Source organism: Alligator mississippiensis, chromosome 6 (assembly GCF_030867095.1).
Source record: "Alligator mississippiensis isolate rAllMis1 chromosome 6, rAllMis1, whole genome shotgun sequence".
NCBI lineage: Eukaryota > Metazoa > Chordata > Crocodylia > Alligatoridae > Alligator > Alligator mississippiensis.
In genome coordinates this window covers 65740618-65747799 of record NC_081829.1, presented here as the reverse complement: position 1 = coordinate 65747799, position 7182 = coordinate 65740618, and positions in this window count along the sequence as shown.

Below are 7182 nucleotides of genomic sequence, written 5' to 3'. Positions count from 1 at the left end.
TGGGAGAGCTAGGGGGGCCAGGCATGCAGAGTAGCTGCACCTGAGCCCTATGGAGTGTTGGACCCTGGAGGTGGGCCAGGCATGCTGAATGAGTAGCACCTGAGCCCAAGGGGGTGTAAGACCCCAGGCCCTGAGAGTTGCAGGGTGGAGTTGTAGGGCAGCCTCCCATCTATTTGACATTGTAACTTGCTGTGCCTGTTTTGAGCTTCCCAATTCTGTTTTTCTAATCACCCAGAGCTAACCGTGGCCTTGTGGGCCAACTGTTTGACCACTAACACCAGTTGCCAAGACCACTGATGGTTCTTTCCTGCCACGTCTTTGATGGAACTTCAATCTTGGGAGAATGGTGTTAGATCCTGGGTCAGTGGTATCTTGTTAGGTCTGATTATTAGTGCAAGAACATTGGGGCTCTGCCCTGTCTAGCACCAGCCCGTTGTCACATGGATGTTGCATGGAAGTAATTTTTCTTTGGTTTAGTTCTGTTCCACTTTAGGCTTGGTTTGCCTGCACCATGTTCCAGTCTGTACTTCGCACTTTAAGGCTCAGTCCAAATAAATTAATATAACCCCAAAAGGATTTGAGAGGGCCAACAACTGCCTCCTGTCCTTTACTCATGGTTCTCTATCAGTTGTTTCTCTCTTCTTGTCCTGCAGATTCACCGCTGCCTTGGCTCCACTCCCTGAAACTGGACCTCCATGTCCCTCTTTCAGGCAAGTTATCTGACTTCTCCAAGTCATCTTGCAGTGCCAGATCCTCTGTCAGACACTGCCACTAATCACCCCTCCCGGGGCCTGTAGCTTGACTGAAGCTTTCCTTTGGCTGCCAGGAACCCACTTCCGGTTCTCCACTTGTGCAGTCTCGCAGGGTTTTTGACTTCTTCTCACCACCTCTGCCAGCAAATTGGCATCAGCACACACTTAAAAAGTTTGTCCATGCTGGCAGCAGTTTTTTCCTTTCTTTGGGCACCCTGACCCCTGCTAGCTGCAGCTCAGGATGCGGCAGCGTCTCCAGTGATTCTTGTGGCGTGGTGATCTCACCATTGCTGCCATGTTTCTGTGGTGCAGCGAACTCGCTGTCCCTGCCACAGACATCATAATTGTTTATCAGCAAGGGATGGCAGACAAGCAAGGCAGGTGATTTTCCTAGAGACAAGGGCAGGGCCATAATAATACCAGGCCTGGAAGATGCTCTTGTCACAGAGATACTTAACATTAAGGTGGCATAAGCCTGGGGTGTGAGGGGAGGTGGAGCCCCAGAATCTTACATATATTTAGTGTAAGTAGCTAAAACTCAGAAGTTAGGCCAATAGTTAAGCCCCGTGGTTAACTAGAGTCCTAAGCAAGGGGGAGTTCAATAGGGAGTTTGCCTGGAAACTCTCTCTCACCTTTCTTCACTATCAGCTTGGTGAGTGGAAGTAGGGAAAAAGGAACCTTTTGAGCAGCAAACAGGCCAGCTTACAGGGGAGTTTGGTAGGGAAGGTCTTCTTGGAAGAGCAGCAGGAAGAGAGAGGTAGCAGATTTAGACCCAGAGAAATGGCTGTAGGATGTTGCAATGCCAGAGCCACTGCCACTGCCCACTGTTCCTCTGCTTGCACCTGTGAGGTGCCTGTTCAAATAGGACCACTCACCATGGGGGGCTTCCACCCAGGTCCTGCTTTGGTGCTGTGGAGACTGCAGGTTGCAGGTTCCTTCCAGTGACAGCCAGGTGGGGGAGTGCCAGGGATGCAAGTACTGTAATGCCTCCTGGTAGTGTCCCTCAGTGATGAGGCAAGAGAGCTGCACGAGGAGGAGGTAAGGCTCTGAAGCATCCTCTGCCACGAGGACTTCATCAATTCAGTGCCCGAGGAGACCTCTAGACCTCTAGGACTCAGCGAGGGCAGGACATGCCTGAGCAACTTGATTGTGTTCTATGATGGGATGACTGGCTCTGTGGATGCAGGAAGAGCAGTTGACGTGATATACCTTGACTTTAGTAACAGGGGTGTAGGTTGTAGCTGTGTTGGTCTAAGGACATAGGCAGACAAGGTTCTTTGGGTGAATCTGATATCTTGACTTTAGCAAGACTTTTGATATGGTCTCCTACAGCATTATCCCAAGCAAGCTAAGTACAATTTGAATGAATGGCCCATAAGGTGGGTAGAAAAGGTCAGGAAAGGTCCCAGATGATTGGAAAAGGGCAAATACAGTGCCTATGTTTAAGAAAGGGAAGAAAGAGGATCCAGGTAACTACAGACTGGTCTGTCACTGCAACTCTCTCTCAGCTTTGGCTCCTCTCCCCATCCAGGGAAATTACTAATCAAGTCTAGCTCCTCTTATAAGGGCTCATTAATTGACACTTTACCAACTGTGCCAGTCTTCAATACTGTGAATGCTCCCAGCACCGGTGAAATGAGGTCATCTTGCCAGCTGGTCCCACGGCATCTGAAGAGAAAAGGAAGACCTGTGTATATTGTGGGGGGGAAACATAATAGTGGGAAATGCCTGCATATGGATTGTACACAAAAGTGGTAACAAAAAATATGCCAAAGTTTCCAGATAAGGGAAACAGAGAAAAAATATATCATATAATTTCAGCTACAACAAGTAAATTCATGAAGCTAGGGGCACTAAACCCAAGACAAATTATATATTCAATAGACACAAAAACAAAATGAAAAACATACAGAGAATATACCATACACTGTGGTAGCTGTAGCAAAGCAGTTAAAAGATTATCATGATGTTTTTGAAAGAGTGGGATGTCATCCAGTCATATTACACCTAATAATAGTTAAAAATAATTTAGCTAGTAAACAAGTTTAGCCTTGCAAATTATCCATTTCATTACTAGAAACAAACTAATGACCAATAAAATAAATGGGAAAAGAAGACATCTTTCCTAAAGCTATAGAGCCAGCAAGTTAGGTAAGCAATATTGTAGCTGCTGAGAAGCCAGATGTGCTGTCTATTTGCATAGATGCCAAAGTACTAAAATTACTAATATACTAAAAAGAGTTGCCAAAAACCTGCAATTGGGGAAAGATTACCTGATCAGGGAAAGCAAAAATATTCTCTGTACTTGATGCCAAAGGCAAATATCAGCAAGTGGTACTGGTAGGAACCTATCAAATTAACAACATGGCAGCTCCTTTAATCTTGCAGGTTTCCCCATGTGCCCCACCCCCAACTTGATTGCTGGTTGGCTGAGGGTCCCATTAGCCCTGCTGCTTGTTGTTGGCCAGCTGGGAGGCAAAAATGGTGCCATATTTAAAACTGCAGTTTTTGCCTCCCTGTTGGTCAGGAGTGAGTGGCAGGGGAGCACGTGGTAGAACATGCAAGATTAAAAGAGCTGCCATGCAGCTCACTTCTGCCATGAATTTGGTAGGTCCCTAGGTCCTGGATAAGAAAAGCTGGTATCACTAGGTGGATTCAGATGGCTGATAATGCTGCTATGGGTCAAGGGGAAAAATATTGATCCTGCCAACAAGATAGTGTGGGGATTTGCATCATAGTTCATGATATAGAAGAACATAAAGTAGTGATTCTCAGCCAGGATGCTGCAGCACCCTGGGGTACCTTGAGATCCTTTCAAGGGTGCCATGTACTGTTTGCACTGTTAAGCAATTAATCAGGTTCAGGCTCCAGGGGTAACCATGACATCCCCTGGTGGCCATGCAACCCTTTACCCAGCTCTAGCTCTAGGGTGCCCTCCCCTTTTACCTGCCACACCTGTACTGCCACACAACTAGTTCTACAGTAAGTGCTTGTATCAAGTAAATCCCTGAGTACTTGTTCCTTGGCAGCTCATAATGAGCAGCTTTCCCCACCTGAGGCTCTCTGATGCTCCTTCACTCTTAAAGTAACAGGAGCCTTCAGCTCTGTTACAGCATGCAAACTTGATTCCCAAGATAAACCCAGCAATTTCAACAGGAATCCATAGTGTTAAAAATATTCTGACTTGCTGTGACCTTTCTGAGTTCTTTGCAATAAACAAATTGCTTTATTATTTTTCTGTAGTCCAAAAATGAGTAAAAGCTGGCATTTTGCAAGGGTAACGAGGTGTTACGAGGAGTTCCTAGAGTCTTAAAAAGTATTGATATATAGATTGCATACCACAAGCTGTGTGTGACAGACAACAAGAACATCCTCATCAGTTTGATAGAAGAAGCTACATAAATAAATCTAAATTCATTAAAAAACAGATGAAATTATGATCAAATACAATACCATAAAAGGGACTTTGCTGTCTCTCAAGGCTACAACCTGATCTAAAATGTAAGAATAATACAAAAGATATCAACAGCAAAAGATATTGGCATATTAAGAGACTCTTAGAATTTATAAAGAATGACAGTATTTCTTCCAAGCCCTTCAGATGTATATAGACTCCTAAGGTGAATATTGGAAAAATATAAAGCACAGACATGGTTACAGGATACAGCCATTACAGAAAACAAGGAACTGGTGACCAGCTGTTTCATTCTGAAATACTGCCATGTGAATTCACAGATGGTAGTGAGATGGGTAGGAGCATTTTTCTGACAAAAAGGATGTGTGACAGAAGAGGCTAAGTGGCCTGAGTTCTAGTCTTCATTTCTTATTGAGAACACATTGGCTAGGTACAGACATTTAAAAAGCCTGAAGCAGAATCATTCTAAGGTATGTGGTTTTCCATAAACAGCATAGTTTAGCTCAGTAGCGAACAGAACACATGTTCACCCTTTGGTGCGGGAGGCAAATCTTAGACTGAGTTCTGCCATTTTTAAACCAGTTTATGCGTGCCAAAACGTTTGTTCTGTTACAGGTATAGACCAGTTTCCGATCACTTGTACTGGTAAAAGTGTAATCAATGTCTACACCTGGCCTTTGGGGTGTGGGAGCTCAATATGAGCAGGCTTTGATGTAAATATTTATTGTAAGTAATTTCATAAGTGGGACACTAGATACCCTTTTCACCCCAGGATAAGATGCTGGTCTGGGCCTGGCAGCAGGGCCCAGAGGCTGCTTTTTAATTGGTTCCCCATGATTTTGTTTCACTGTATTGGGTGTTGTCCCCAGATTAATATTATCATTTTGTAAGTATTTTATACCAGTGTGGATGACTGCTCCTATCACCCTCAGTAAGCCTGGACCCAGTGTTACGGGATAGGGTCCCTAAGGATGGCTGTCATCTCCTAAGGCCCCTCGACCGTGCCAGTTCAGCCCGATGGGCACCCTCTATTCTCACCCGCCACATATTGATGTATTTGTAATATAGAGAGGCTGCCTTCACGTCCTGCTGGCCACGGTCCTGATGGATATCCTTGAACCCTGTGGGTTCTGGACCCCTTATGGGTCCCATTTCGAACTAGGTGTCCCAGGGATGCCCTGGCCTTATGGGCTATATGTGTGGCTCCAAACCACCCCTTTACCACACCCCAAGCCTTGCAGATGGTATTGCTGTTGTCTCTCCCAGGCCTTGCTACAACTCGGCCCCCTTGTCCTCACTGGGCTCTCTGCTGTCCTGAGCCACAGCCTACAAGGACGAGGATACCCAAAGGAGAAAAAAAGCTGCTACCGGCGTGGATCAGTTTTATAAGTGCATGTTGATGCTGATTTGCCAGTGGAGGTGTTGGGGCAAAGTTAAAAGCCCCACAAACTGGTTCGAAGGGAGTTCCCAGCAGCCAAGGGAAGGCTGCAGCCGAGTCACAAACCTCAGGGGGGGCGACTGGTGGCAGTCTCCGACCGAGGAGCTGTCCCTACAGGCTGACTCAGAGGAGTCAGGTGGCTTACCTGGAGAGGGGGTGTGGAAGTCCGGCTTTGGAGAGTGGAGCCAAGGCAGCAGCAGTTCTGTGGGACAAGAAGAGAGGGATGACTGGTAAAAGACTGTGAGTGAGGAACAGGGGAAGGCTGACACTCTTCTTGCCCCTTCGGGGCTATATCCATTCATCTGACTGAATCAAAAAGGGGCAAAATATAGATGCGGACTTGGCCCGGGCAAACCAAGCCGAAAGGGCACCGAACAAATACAAGGTAAAACTGTGTCTGTGCAACATTGGAGTAACAATGGGTTGGCGCTACACGAGGTGTAGGGGAAGCGGAGCTCCACTGTTCTCGCACTAACGATTAGACCTAAAAAGATACCACTGAGCCAGGATTAACACCATTCCCCAAGACTGAAGTTCCAACAAAGATGTGGCAGACAAGAAGCATTTGTGATCTTGGTAACTGGTGCCAGGAATCAAACTGTTCAGCCACAAGGTCACAGTCAGCTCTGGGCAATTAGAAAAACCTAAGCAGGGAGGTCAAGACAGGCACAGCAAGTTACACCCACACATTGACTTGCAAGTTCAATGGCAAGATTATTGTATGGAACTCCTTGGTATCAGTCAGGCTGTGTCCCATCCTAAGAAATTTTCTATGAAAGGCTGAATTTAACTGTTAACTGTAGATACTCTTCTGAAATTAAAGGCTTTTAATGCCAGCTACCTGGCTTTCAGATTCTGTTAGGAAATAAATACATTTTGTAGCTCCAAAAAAAAAAATGTCAGTGCTACAGGATAGATCAATAACATCTTGATTTACACAGAATGTATGCATTTATGTGTAGCCCTGTGGGGTCAAGCCAACTCTCAGGATCTCAATATTGCGCTGACAGGAGGGCATAATACAATTGCACATATACAAACACACAAATCAATTAGGTGCATACACATGCACACTACCAGCTCAGGCACATACACATTCAAACCAGCCTAGGCACATGCATACCTATTACCAATTCAAGCACATACACTATACACCCCAAAAGTTAGACACAGATAACTAATTCGTATATCATACACACAATGCCATATATATATATATATATATATATATATATATATATATATATATATATATATATATATATACACACACACTCACACTAGCAACTCAGATACACACACATTCAAAATAACCAGTCTAGGTTCATGCACACCTATCACCAGTTTAAGCCCATACATGCTGTTGCAGGGAGAAACAAAAGGGAGGACCCAAAGGGCAAGGGGGGAACCCCGGGAACAGGAATCTGGGGAAGAACCAGGAGGAAAAAGCAAAAGTAAAAGGGAACACTCACCTGCAGCGGGACCCGCGGTGAAGCCGGAACACTGGGAGAAGCCCGTGTGAATCATCAGCCGCACCTTCATACAGCTGCAGCCGGCTGGTAACGTCAGCAACTATC